Source organism: Ammospiza caudacuta, chromosome 11 (assembly GCF_027887145.1).
Source record: "Ammospiza caudacuta isolate bAmmCau1 chromosome 11, bAmmCau1.pri, whole genome shotgun sequence".
NCBI lineage: Eukaryota > Metazoa > Chordata > Aves > Passeriformes > Passerellidae > Ammospiza > Ammospiza caudacuta.
The window spans coordinates 13,167,522-13,179,900 of record NC_080603.1 but is presented as its reverse complement, the minus strand read 5'-3'; positions in this window follow the sequence as shown (position 1 = coordinate 13,179,900).

Sequence of the window (12,379 nt, the reverse complement as noted above, 5' to 3'; positions counted from 1 at the left end):
CCATATGGGTTCAATAACAGTAAAGTTTACTAGATGGAAAGAACTGTGGAAATTAATAAAGATTTTAAAATGCAGATTGTCTCTAAGGAAGGACCAATCCCTACATTATGCAATGACATATCAACAGCTAAATATATTAATTTTTTTAATTAAAGAAATTGTAAACTTAAGTATTAGAAGAAGCAGTATTATCCGGCATCACCAAAACTCTCCAGTCTGCACAACCTCAAACATTGGAATCATTTTGTACTCTGCTCCAGTGAGTTTCAGAGGCTCAGTTTTACTCTACTAACTATTATGCTCATTTTTAAAATCATCCATCTCCTGCAGCCCAGCCTGACTTGGATGAGACAGTGGATCCTCACCCCCACTGAAAATCAAACTGTTTGTGAGAAGGAGGAGGGTCAGTGTCCTGACTCATGGGCATATAAACCCATGAGATACACACTGCTGCCAGGTAAAATAATGGAAGGGTCCCTCCAGCCTCCAGTGAACACAAAGTGCTGAATGAGGACAGCCTGATCTGCCACATGGTTCCTGTGAGAGTCCAGGCCCAGCCATCAGTCCCAGAATGAGCATTAAACTTGTCTTCTAGAAAGCAGACATTTGCACACATTGGTGAAGAAATGGTACAAAAACACCTGCAGCCACTTCTGATATTTACAATAGCAGGGAAATATTAGTGATAGTTCAAAGAGTACTGAAAAATTATCCAGAGAGCAGACAACAAGCTAACATAGAATATGAAGCTTCCACAATTCAGCTTATTTAGTTTCTGAAAGAAAAAACACCTGACAAAAGACTGGATTACTTTGAAAAGGTACTTAAATACAGGAAAGAGATCTCGATAGTATAACCTTTTCAACCTGGCTGACAAAGGCAATGCTGTCCATTTGCTGGAAACTGAAGCAAGACAAACCTAATGTTGACATTTCTCAACTGTGAGGGCAATTAAACATTTAAATAGTTTATATCAGCAGAGATAGTGGCTATACATTTGCTTGGGTTTTAAACATGAGATTAGATATACTTTTTAAAGATAGATTTTAACTCAGGTTTGGAAGAAATCCAGTCATGTGTATCAGGTGGTTACTGAAACACTTGAGCTGGTTCCACAGAGAGAAATGAGGGAGTGGTACTGGTGGTCCTGAATATGGGTGTCTGAACATTGTCAAGTGTAGGCTCATCTCACAGACCGTTCAGCACTGAGTGCTCCTCAACTTACAATTTCTTGTTTCTCTGGAGAGGCAGCTTTATCTGATCTTTGTAATGGTGTCATCAGTAATACTTACTTCCCAGAGCACAACAGGAAGAAAACCACCTTGAAAATAAGATATGATGATGATAAAACTGTAAATCATATAACACAAAAAATTCCAAACTTTAAAAATATTGCCTAAGCACACCTGCTAAGTTCTTTTTAAAAATTGTCATGTAGAACTCTGGGGAAAAAATAAAATATGATAGGAGGCAAGATTGTAATTGTTAACAATACAGAAACTCCCGTAGAGGGCAGTTCTTCAGCACAAGGGGATTTTTTTGTGTGTGTTGCTAAAGGGAATTTCACTTTGGCCCATTGGAGAATTCCTGAAAAGTAGAAAGCTATCCCCTTGTTTTCTAGTTTGGGTCTAGGGTGGACCACAGCCTGACACAACTTTGGCACGACTTGGATAGTTCCCTGGGGCTGCTGGAACTTCCAGAGGAGCCTGCCCAGTCTCGTTTGAAAGCAGCTTTTGAATTGCAGGAGACGTACACATCAGGCTCAAATCTGCTTCTTTACCTTCAGCTCAGTTTAAACTGGAATTAGAAGATACACAATAAACTCAGGAAGGAACAACTTCAAAAATATTGTGACTGAAAAATATTTTCTGCTTCATTGTACAAAATACCAAGACACACGTTTTCATGAGAAAAATACGTACAAAAGACTTCCCACTAAAAATGAAAAAGAAAATGTGTGTCATTGTGAGAGTAGAAAGACTACAGAAACAGTTCTTGTGTTTGGGAGTTTGCCAATGAATCAGAAAGGGCTGGTAAAAATACATTCATTGTGCAGAGCCCCCTCACTCTGGAAAGAACTCCTTTATTCACAGAGACAGGATTCTGCTCTCATATATAGCACGATAACTCCTGTGAAGTCAATGGGAGCTGACTTGCATTACGCAGAGATTTTTGCCCAGATATTCAGCATTTGTTTACAGTAGGAACAAGAGACTCTAACTATTGTTGAAAACTATTTCACTGCTTATTTTTAATACAAAGGGTTCAAAGTGAGGAAAGCTCAATTTGTAGGAATTTCATAACTATCAGGGGTTTTATCCATTTTATAACATGTTGTCAGAGTTCAGATTTTTTTCATGGACAAGTAAAAGACCTTCTTAATGAAAACTGGTCTGAAAAGAGATTATAAAAATTAGGTATCTTAATTGGTAAAGCATTTTCTATCCTCTCAAGCTAATACTTTGTAAACAGCAATTGAGTGAGGGACCACAGGTGCTTACTGGCAAAGTCTGTCTACAAGACATCAGTGAAGTACAGGTCTGACACATTAAAAAAAGGGAGCTGGGCAAGACAGCTGGCATTAGTTCATGGATATCTCTGGGATTGGAGCAGAAAGGGCAGGGACAAATGGGAAGGAAGAGGGGCTAAAGGGGGAAAATGAAGCACAAGAGAGGCAGAGTGAGAAGTTTGGAGCCGGAAATTCAGTTTAATGATGAAACTCACATTAATTATCAAGTGCTGCTGAAAGAGGTGGTCCCTCCTCTCCCTATTTCACTGTCTCCAACCCTGGCTGTGATTTTTAGCATTGGTGCTCATTTTACCCCATAATGACCTGATTCAGAGAGCTGAACTGAAAGAAAAGGAACTATACAAGTTTAGTTTCTGACTCAGCTCACAAGGGAGACCAGGACAGACAGTAGGAGGAACGGGACGGACTACCCCTTTCAGTAGCAGCCCACAATTAGATTGGCAGAACCACATCCTGAGTTCAGCAGGGGACTCAGGCAGCAAGCCAAGGAGAAAGCCAGCACTGGCTAAGTCAGGAGACTGAGGCTGAAATGAAGAGTCTATGAGGACAAAACACTGTTGAAAAATTGATGTTGGAGGGAATGAAAGGCCTGGAGAAGTGAGGTCAGGTTTGGAAGGAGGAAGAGGATAGAAAGAAATTGCAGGAGTTTGTCCTTGCTGCAGCATTATGTTCTGCCCTTGAAAATACATTAGAAAATACTAAATTTCACTATTCCTTTGCCACCAAATTTTCTGATGCAAATGATGAGCCAATGTGCATATGTCATTGCCTTCTGCTGTCATAGATAATGACAACTCTTATCAGTAACCAATACAGGCAGCAGGGAAGTCTTTTGCAGTCATCTAATCTTACTGATAAAAGCAGTGGTATCATACCAGCATGGCAGTACTGACATGTCTCTAGGTCATTAAAAAAACAGGAAAAAAAATAAACAAAACCAAAGCAAAACAAGAGAAATTAACTTTGAACACCTGTAAGGCTACAAAATACAGTTTTTAAAAGTTGACTCATACATGGCTAAAGACAAGCAAGAAAGACCAATTTTTTCTCTAAAAGAAATACCTACAAATTCAAAAATCTTTGGCAGACAAAACTTGATTTAAACTGGTTTCAGTCTGGTATGTCTGTTAAGATATCTGTCACATAAAAGTGTTCAGCTTTTTCATTCAGTTTTCCTTCTGTATCTGCATTTCCGTACTGATGTAAATTTTGTCTATACAATGCAGCAGTTTGTACAGATGACTCTGAAATACAATAGCTGCCCCTCTAATTTACTTAAACGGTACTGAGAAATCCCACCATGGGAACTAGAATTTTCAGTTTTCCCAGTCCAGCTTTCTTACCCCAGTTGAGTCACTGAATCCCTTAGTGATCTTGAACAAATAATTTGATTTAATTGCACCCGAATCAAGCCAGCGGGACAAGTAAAGTAAAGGGCAGCTCTTCCCTGCAAACCAAACCCCTGCCTGCAGTGGGCCTTCCCCAGCAACCAGCCACGAGTGAAAGTAACACATTTCCCCTTGGGACTACTCTGAGGGACTCAAGCATTCCATATGTGTTTCAAAACCAAGAAGATGGGTTCAAATTTGGTCTTGAAAGATATTTTTGCTAATCCAGTAATTAACATGATGGTTTTGTGTAGAATAAAGAATCTTAAATATTTAGAAGCATATGATTATAGTGTTTTTAAAAGAGTCACTATTACTTAAAACATATTAATTTTCTTGTTCACTTCAAACAGACTAGATCTCAAATGTTACATTTTTTAAACTCTGGTGGCTTACTTAATGAATGCTTGTGACTCATAAGGCCTATTATTAGTCCTTCTGAGCATACATTAGCAAAAAAAAATTATAGCAAACCAGCTTTTATGTACTGTTTAGCAGAATGTTCACAGTATTATACAGACCATTGCAATGTAGTTCCCCTTTAACTACTAAAATGTGTTGTAATCTACTCCTTTGGCTATGATCCATTTTACTTCCTAATCCAAATAATGTGTGTTACAGATATACACCTTAGTGATGGTGGCATCAAACTGAAGTTATAAAAATGTTGAACCAGCTGCTACACAGGAACAGCTCCTGACTGATATTTTTATCTGGGCTTATTTACTAAGTCTTTGTGAGTATGTCTGCCCCTCAGTGAGAACTAGATTTGTAAAAAAGCCAACCACCTTCCTCTCTCATTAACCACAAATGATACTGCAGATGCTTAGCATTTTTTCCATGAAGTCCTACATCCATCTGTTCCTGATAAATTCACTTGTAGGGAGTATCCCTATAGTAAGTACAATTGTGGAACGCCCACACAAAGTCACAAGGCTTACAAATTGAGATAATATCCCCTTTTCATGCTAGGAAGTTAATCTGTTTATTTATATGATTTTTTGAAAAGGAAAGTGAAAAAAGAGAACTTTGAAAATGAAAAATCAAAGTCAGCATTTTCCTTCTAGTCTGAATTCCACCATTAGTCTATTTTTGGTCTGACTTTTTTACAGCATTTTTGGTAAGACTGTGCTATCCTTGCAGCAAATTATTAAATCATCTTAGAATGATAAACTCTCAGCAATTGATTTTTGTTGATTTTTAACTATCTGTGGTTGTGAAAAGGCAGTAGATACACCACAGTCTATAGCAGAATTTTATTAGAAAGTATTATAGGACTAATAGAAAATAATTGGAATTACATAGGATCTGTGTGCCCATTTCTTTTAGGTTCTGCAGGCTCCTGCATCTTTCATTCCCAGTAAATGCTAGCAGGTTTTTTCCAACAGGGCCACCAATAAAGGCTGTTAATTATTTTTATTTGTATTTTCCAAATTCTCTCACATTTGAACAAGCACGTACAACCAGCCTCCCTTTCCATTGCTTCCTAATCATAATACAATCTAAAAATGTTTCTTCTACCTCCAGTTGCCAGATGCAATCCTTTGAAAGGAAGGAAATTATCCTTAAACAGAACTTTTAACTTATCTCTATCTACTTTAAGGGCAACAGTGGTTACTACAAGAGGATGGGAAAATAGAAATTTTTTTAAAACATGGCAGCTTGGGAAAGTTTTTTTTAGATTCATACTGCAGACAAAACCAACAAAAATCCACACTTGAGTGCTCACATAATCAGCAAAGCTGCTGTATCTCCTCCCATGCTGGGAGAGATACTTGCCATACACGAATGGAAGTGGTTGAGCAGGAGGAGCAGGATCTAGTTCACTGAAAAATCAAAAGAAAACCCTGTCAAAATGTGATCTGCTATAATCTCAGAGCCTATGAGGAAATCAAATCTTAAACTACAAACAAACCCTGAGTATTAAAAAAGACTCAAATGTTCTACATCCTTGTTATTGCAGATCTCTGCTGCTGTAATTGTAATGGGCACTTTGTTCTAATACCATCAATCTTCATTTTTTATTTATTTGCTAAATTGTTTGCTAACATGAGAAAAAGAAGATAATTTATAATAAAAATCCATCTGCATAGATTTGTGCAAATATAATTGCACATTCTAATGCTCAGACAAGGATGTATTGATTACACCTGAGATCTATTTGTTAACAAATCTGGGGCCATAGAAATGTATTTTTAAAAGTAATTCCACAAGAGATAAAATAAAGTACTAACAGCCATGCTCAGGAGTAAACCTGGTTGTGATTTCTGGCAGAAATCATAGTGCAGCTTCCAGGTGTGGAAGATAATTTATGAGACAGATGAAGGAACTGTGTTTCATAAGAGCTGTGAAGAGCAGAGCTGTGTCCTCAGCATTCAAACACAAACAAAGCACAGCTGGCCACTGCACTGAGCACATCTGGAGTGCTGAGGCTGCTGCACAGCTGCTGTCCTTGCACTGCATGTCAGCATGGACTGCTCAAATTTGGCACATAGAAAAGGTCATTAGCAAGCTTATTAGAGCTTATTAACCAATACTTGAGAGGCATTACTTCCATGTGTAACAGAAAAATACAAAGTTAATCACATTGAAAACACTGAAGTGGCTGCAGAGAAAATGGTTGTCGAGATCACAGGCAATGAATTCATACTCAAGTCCATTATATATTGCCCCAAACAGTGTTCAAATAAATACTACATCAGGAAATACTAAACATCTATCTTAAATTTGACCATGAAATACAATTATAGCTGTCTCCCCCTCCTTGGTAATTGCCAAGTGGTTGGATGAGCTCACTAAGAGCAGATTTTTTTGTTAGATCTTCAACCACTGTCAGGACCCACAGTGGAGTCCAGGTAGGGCAGCTGTAATATGTGTCTTGTAGGTATGTGTTCTGTATTTTAAAATATTCTTAGAAGGAGACCCAATTTCAAAACTTGGTTTTCAATTAGGTCTCTTCATTTAATCATTAAGGATTCATACCACCAAGATCCAAACCCAGTTCATCTTATCTTTGTATACATACCCTTAAGTAAACTGGGAGGCACGTGAGCCACTCACTGGAAACTGTATTTAGGTTGGAGGAGGAATTGTTTATACAGCATAAGGAATTGTCAGCAATTCTTGCTAAATAATGTTCATGAACACAGACCTAAGAAATTCTGGATTTAGGGGAAGCCAGTGAGGATTCAGGTTTTGCCACGAGTGCCATTTCAATAGCAGAAAGACACAAACCCTCATTTGCAGTCCTCAGCCATTGACTTTGAAAAAGCTTGTAACTCTTGCAAAAAATCATAATTTAACTTCAATTTCCTGCATTGTATTAAATTACAAAGGTGTAAGTATTTTACTTTTATCATTGTTGTCTTTCCATTTTAATAAATTTGGGACAGACTTCTTAACCTGGTATTGATGCACAGGTGGAAAATAACAAGTTAATGATGGGACAAAGACTGTATTAAGTTAATGATGGGACAAAGACTGTATTTATTTTAGTAGCTTTTTTAGTAGCTTTTGCTTTGCTTCTGGCTTATGCAGAGATTCTGAGTGCATTTACAGAGATTTCCAGGGCTGCTTCTGAGCTTTTACCCTGTGAGATACATAACTCTGCTGTTTCCTAGACAAAAGATTTTTACTTATTTTGGGTCAAATAATACATAATAAATCAGTTTGTAGAGACAATGATCTGATAAGGATTCCTATTAAATAAAAAATCCCTTCTTCCATGGTACTTTTCTAAGTTTGTTTCAGCTTGAGTCAAGTAGTGCAGGGTTCAGTACACTACTTGTTTTGCTTTTCAACAACTAATCTCAGAAGAAATCATTTTGGCACCTCGAAATCTGAATTATTCTTTTATTAGAACTCATGTCTGTTGCTCAAGTCAGAAAAGAAGGACAATGTGTTTTCATAAGGGTGTGTCCTACCATATAGTTAAAATAGGTTTTTTTCTTTCTCTAAGACATTTCCCTGTTCTAAAAAGGGTTAATATAAAGCATAAAGTAAATAAAAATGCTGCAGTCTGAACTTGAAGCAGCAGAATAACCCAAAAAATCCTTAGGGTGTCACTTAGTACTACACAGATAAGCATCTGTGACCACAGAGACCCTTATGAAAAACAAGTATTTTTAATTGAGTTCTTCTGGGCACATATACTGTGCTCTCAAGCTGTTTCCTTGGCTCTCCTTGTGTCTCCCTCCCCATTGCTTTGCTTCTCCAGTGAAATAAAAGCCCTTTATGTTGACAAAACCATTTGTGTTGTCACTAGAAACAGAAATTATACAAATGACTGCGCAGTAATCTATAAATTGTAACTTGAGCAACTGAGAAATTGGTAGGTAAACCATCCCTCTAGAGATGGATACACAAAAGTTCATTGCAGCTGCTTTGTATGTACAATTACTTTAGGTGCCCTGGCCTTTGCCTGCTGGTTGTAGGCTTCAGGAGAGTTTTCACTTACTGTAAAAAATAAATACATTTCTTCTAAACAGTCCAAATATTTTCATCTAGGTGACCCATAGATGTGTGGCAAAGTCTGAAACATTTATTCATTCTTATCTATCAGTTCTGCTGGAACATGCATTAATTGCAGTCTGCTAGCTATATAAAGGAAAAAACAAATTAATATAGAGGGTTGTTCACTTGATTTACTATAAATCAGAAAGTATTTCCAAGGAGAAAAGAAAGATTCATGCAGTATTTGCTCTGTTGCCATTGTAAAAAAAAAAAAAAAAAAAAAAAAAAAAAAAAAAAAAAAGGGCATTGTTCATTTAAAAGAATAGCTTTTACAGAATGAGTCTATTTTTCTCCTTACCGGAAGATTGCAGGAACAGAACACAATTAATGCATTTACTGCCACTCCTGATTAAAGTGAAGATTTAAGCTCCTGCATATCCTGTCTTAAACTGATTTCAAAATGACTTTTTTTCAGATAATACCAATATGATGGTCATTTCAGAACTATACTTTACAGTCTGGAACATTGACCATTACATGGATCTCAGAATTACAAATTATCCTTGTGTCCATCCAGACAAAAACTGGAATATGTTTGTTAATACAGCTCACAAATTACAACTTTCTCCCCTCAAAATTAGTATTTTCATTACTGTTTTAATTTACAGTTCTCTAATTAAAAATTTTCCCTCTGTTTTACTCTCAGCTAAAGACTAAACAGATACCTGTAGATGATTAAGTCCTCAATTAATTAGCCCTGCATAATATGATTGGGACAACACGCTGAAGGGTGTGCAAGATTTGTACTCTATTACTACACAGAAGATAATTTCATCACACATATCTGGTCTTAGGTCTATTAGCATAATAAAACTAAAAACCTTGTCATATGGTAGCCATGGCCAGCCTTTGACTTCAGACTTTACCAAACATCTTCATCATCTTGCTCTTCTCACTGAAAAAGGAATAGTGAAATATCTAAGAACTTGTGCTGCATATCTGCTTAGAGAGTGCACTGAAATCACAACTACAACCACTGAGGATATGGTGTAACTACAATAACTAACTCAACAGTTTTAAAGGAGATTAAGTTTCAGAACTGATGCATTCACTTCAAAGGAGTTCAGTTTCTTAAATTTAGTAAATCTCAGCTTTTTTTTTTTTTTTTTTTTTTTTAATACAGAGGATATGGAATCCTGAAATCAGGGATTTACAGAAGATAGGGAATCCTGAAAATCAATAGCAAAAGCAATAAAGTAATTCCCCGTGCAATAAGAGATCAACATTCACAAAGCCAGTAACTTTGATGCACTTGGAGAAAAAAGTAAAATTTGCTTACAGATCATCTGAGGTGATTCATTGCTTAGAATTGTGTTTTCAGGTTCATATCAAAATTGGAAAGTGAATCTGTCCCTACATAAACTAGGGCAGATTCTTAGTGTTGCCATTCTGCAGAGCCTGTTTCTTTCACAGCACTTGGCTTTACAGATGAAAAGGAGCTGTTTAAGGTGAGGAAACTGTTGGCAGCAAAATAAACTAGCTTGGCAAAAGATCAGGAGGTTTCAATCTCTTGGCAAGAAATCAAAGTTTCCTTCCTTTCTTTGTTTAAAACACTTGATCTGCCATTCTCTGAACAAAGCATATGGAAAATTCTGAAGAGATTGTCCATTTCTTTATTCCTTTCCCTGCCTGGAACTGAAGTAACCTAAGAGCCTTTAGAAAGCCCAAATATAAAAATACATACTTAGTTTTGGTTCTCATGGGTAGTAGATCCTGGATTAGAGTTATGAATTCATGAATTATAGGACTTTTCATCCAGGATCTCTCACCACATTTTCATTCACACCAAAAAGAATGTAACATCTTGATTTAGTATTGGCACAGAAAGATGTGGAGAGGAGCTGTGAACTGCAGAAATGAGAAAAATCTTTTGGGGTGGTGGAATTTAGGAAAGCCAGTATTTGAACATTTATCCATTTCTTGATTTAACAGAGTAGAACTCTCATTATAGGATTTCTTAAACTAAAATGAAAGCATGAAAATTCTTAGGTTGCATCAGACAATATCATTATCAGCTTATTTTAAGCAGCATACAAAGTATCCTTACAATTTAGTAAGAGCACATTTTCTGATTTCTTCCTCTGTACTTGATGAAAAGATGCAGTTGAGCATTACAACTACAGAACAAAACTTCCCACATTTCTTCAAAAAGTACTGAGAATGTTGCTGTTTTCACTATTTATTAAATAAAATCAGATGTATCAAGAGATGCATAACTGTAGAATCATTACACCTTCTCACGACCTCTCAGAGAATTCATCCTCTTTAATGCAATACCTTAAATTTGAAATTTTCAGCTATCCTAATCAAACATCCAGAATGATGTCTTTGCCTTCACTCTATGCAGCAAGATATTTATAGGTCTCTTCAAACCTTACTTAATATTAGGATGAATGCTTCTATGTGGATGCTGATTAAAATAGCCTGCAACAGTGATACAGTTTATTTACAGACATGGACAATAGTGGTACAAAGGAACTGATGGATATCTCCTTTTTGCTTAAGAAAATATTCCTTAAACTACAGTCTAATTTTCAATATATAATTATTTCCTATTTCTCATCTTTTTGGACACCAGATAATTACTGATGTATCATTATCTTCTCCAGGTAGCTCTGTTTTTACCAACTTTGTCACAGTTTTGGGGTCAAAAATGGCCTCTCACATGTGTTTGCAAAATTGCATGAATGTATCACGTCCTAGTAGGGAATAGGATAGAAATTAGCCTGGAGGAAGGGATGAAACCTTTCAAAGAACAGAAAGAAAAAATTCTTCTATTCTTCAGAAAAACACTTTGCCTAATGATAGTTGTCAAACCAGATTCACAGTTCTTGCATAAGTAGGATAGAATACAACAGATTTAGACCAGATGCCATATTTGAGATTACTATTCTGTTAACTCGTCCTGTACAAGTTCACCAGACAGTTTCCTCCTCTTGTTCATGACATCCTGTTGTCATGAACAAGACATTGTTCATGGTGTTTGTTGTTTAAGGTATTATGTTTTGGAAACAGAAGCAGAATTCTTTTGCCTTGTTTGTAAATCAGGCCTCTTTCAAGTTGCTGCAGAGTAACAGGCTAAATTGGAAATTGGTGCAAGCAATTCTTCTTTATGATCCTGGTCTTATTATTTCTAGTAATTATAATAATTATCCATACTTCTTATTATGAATTTAATTCCTTCCTACAAGGAAATGCACTAACAGGAAGGCTTTAGAGCCTTCCTGTTTGGTCCTGTTGTAGACATTCTCTCACTGGTTCTACTCCAATCATCCATTTTTATCAAGAAATAGCTGTACTGTCAGTCTAGAGAAGCCATTCCTAACATGGGACTGAAGTGACTCCATGCATTATGAAAATGACTTCCTTCTGCCCACTTTCATACTCCCAAAGCCACTCCTGCTTTCCATGCTGCTGATGGCAGCAGCAGCCTCAAGCCCTCGTACCACTACAGTGCTGTGCTCTGCTCTGTGTCCTCTGAGAAGTCCCAAGAGATAGGAATCATTTCCCTCTTTGTAGTTCCATCGATGTATTTGCACCCACTGAGCACTGCAGAGCAGCACTGGAGTTAAAAGACAGCTTCCAAGGCTGTCCAAAAGGTGTGCAGAGGGAACAGAATGTATTGCTGCAGGAATGTTTGCAGGGAGGAGTGATTCACAAATCTGCTCTTCCTTGCGGTAGCCCTTTTACCCCAGCCATTCAAAAGTCACGAGACATGTCTAGCACATCCCATGTCATGCCTGCTTGAAGGCTTGCAAAGCAAACATAATTAAACATTCCTGTACAATAGCTGTTTTTTTAAACTGTTACTTCACTATTGTTAACTGAACTACAAGTTATGACAAGTGATGTATCCATAGTCATCCCTTTGGCATTCCTTATAAAAACATGAATCACGGAAACATTCATCATGAGGAACTCCCATCATAAGGACATGTACACAGTGTGT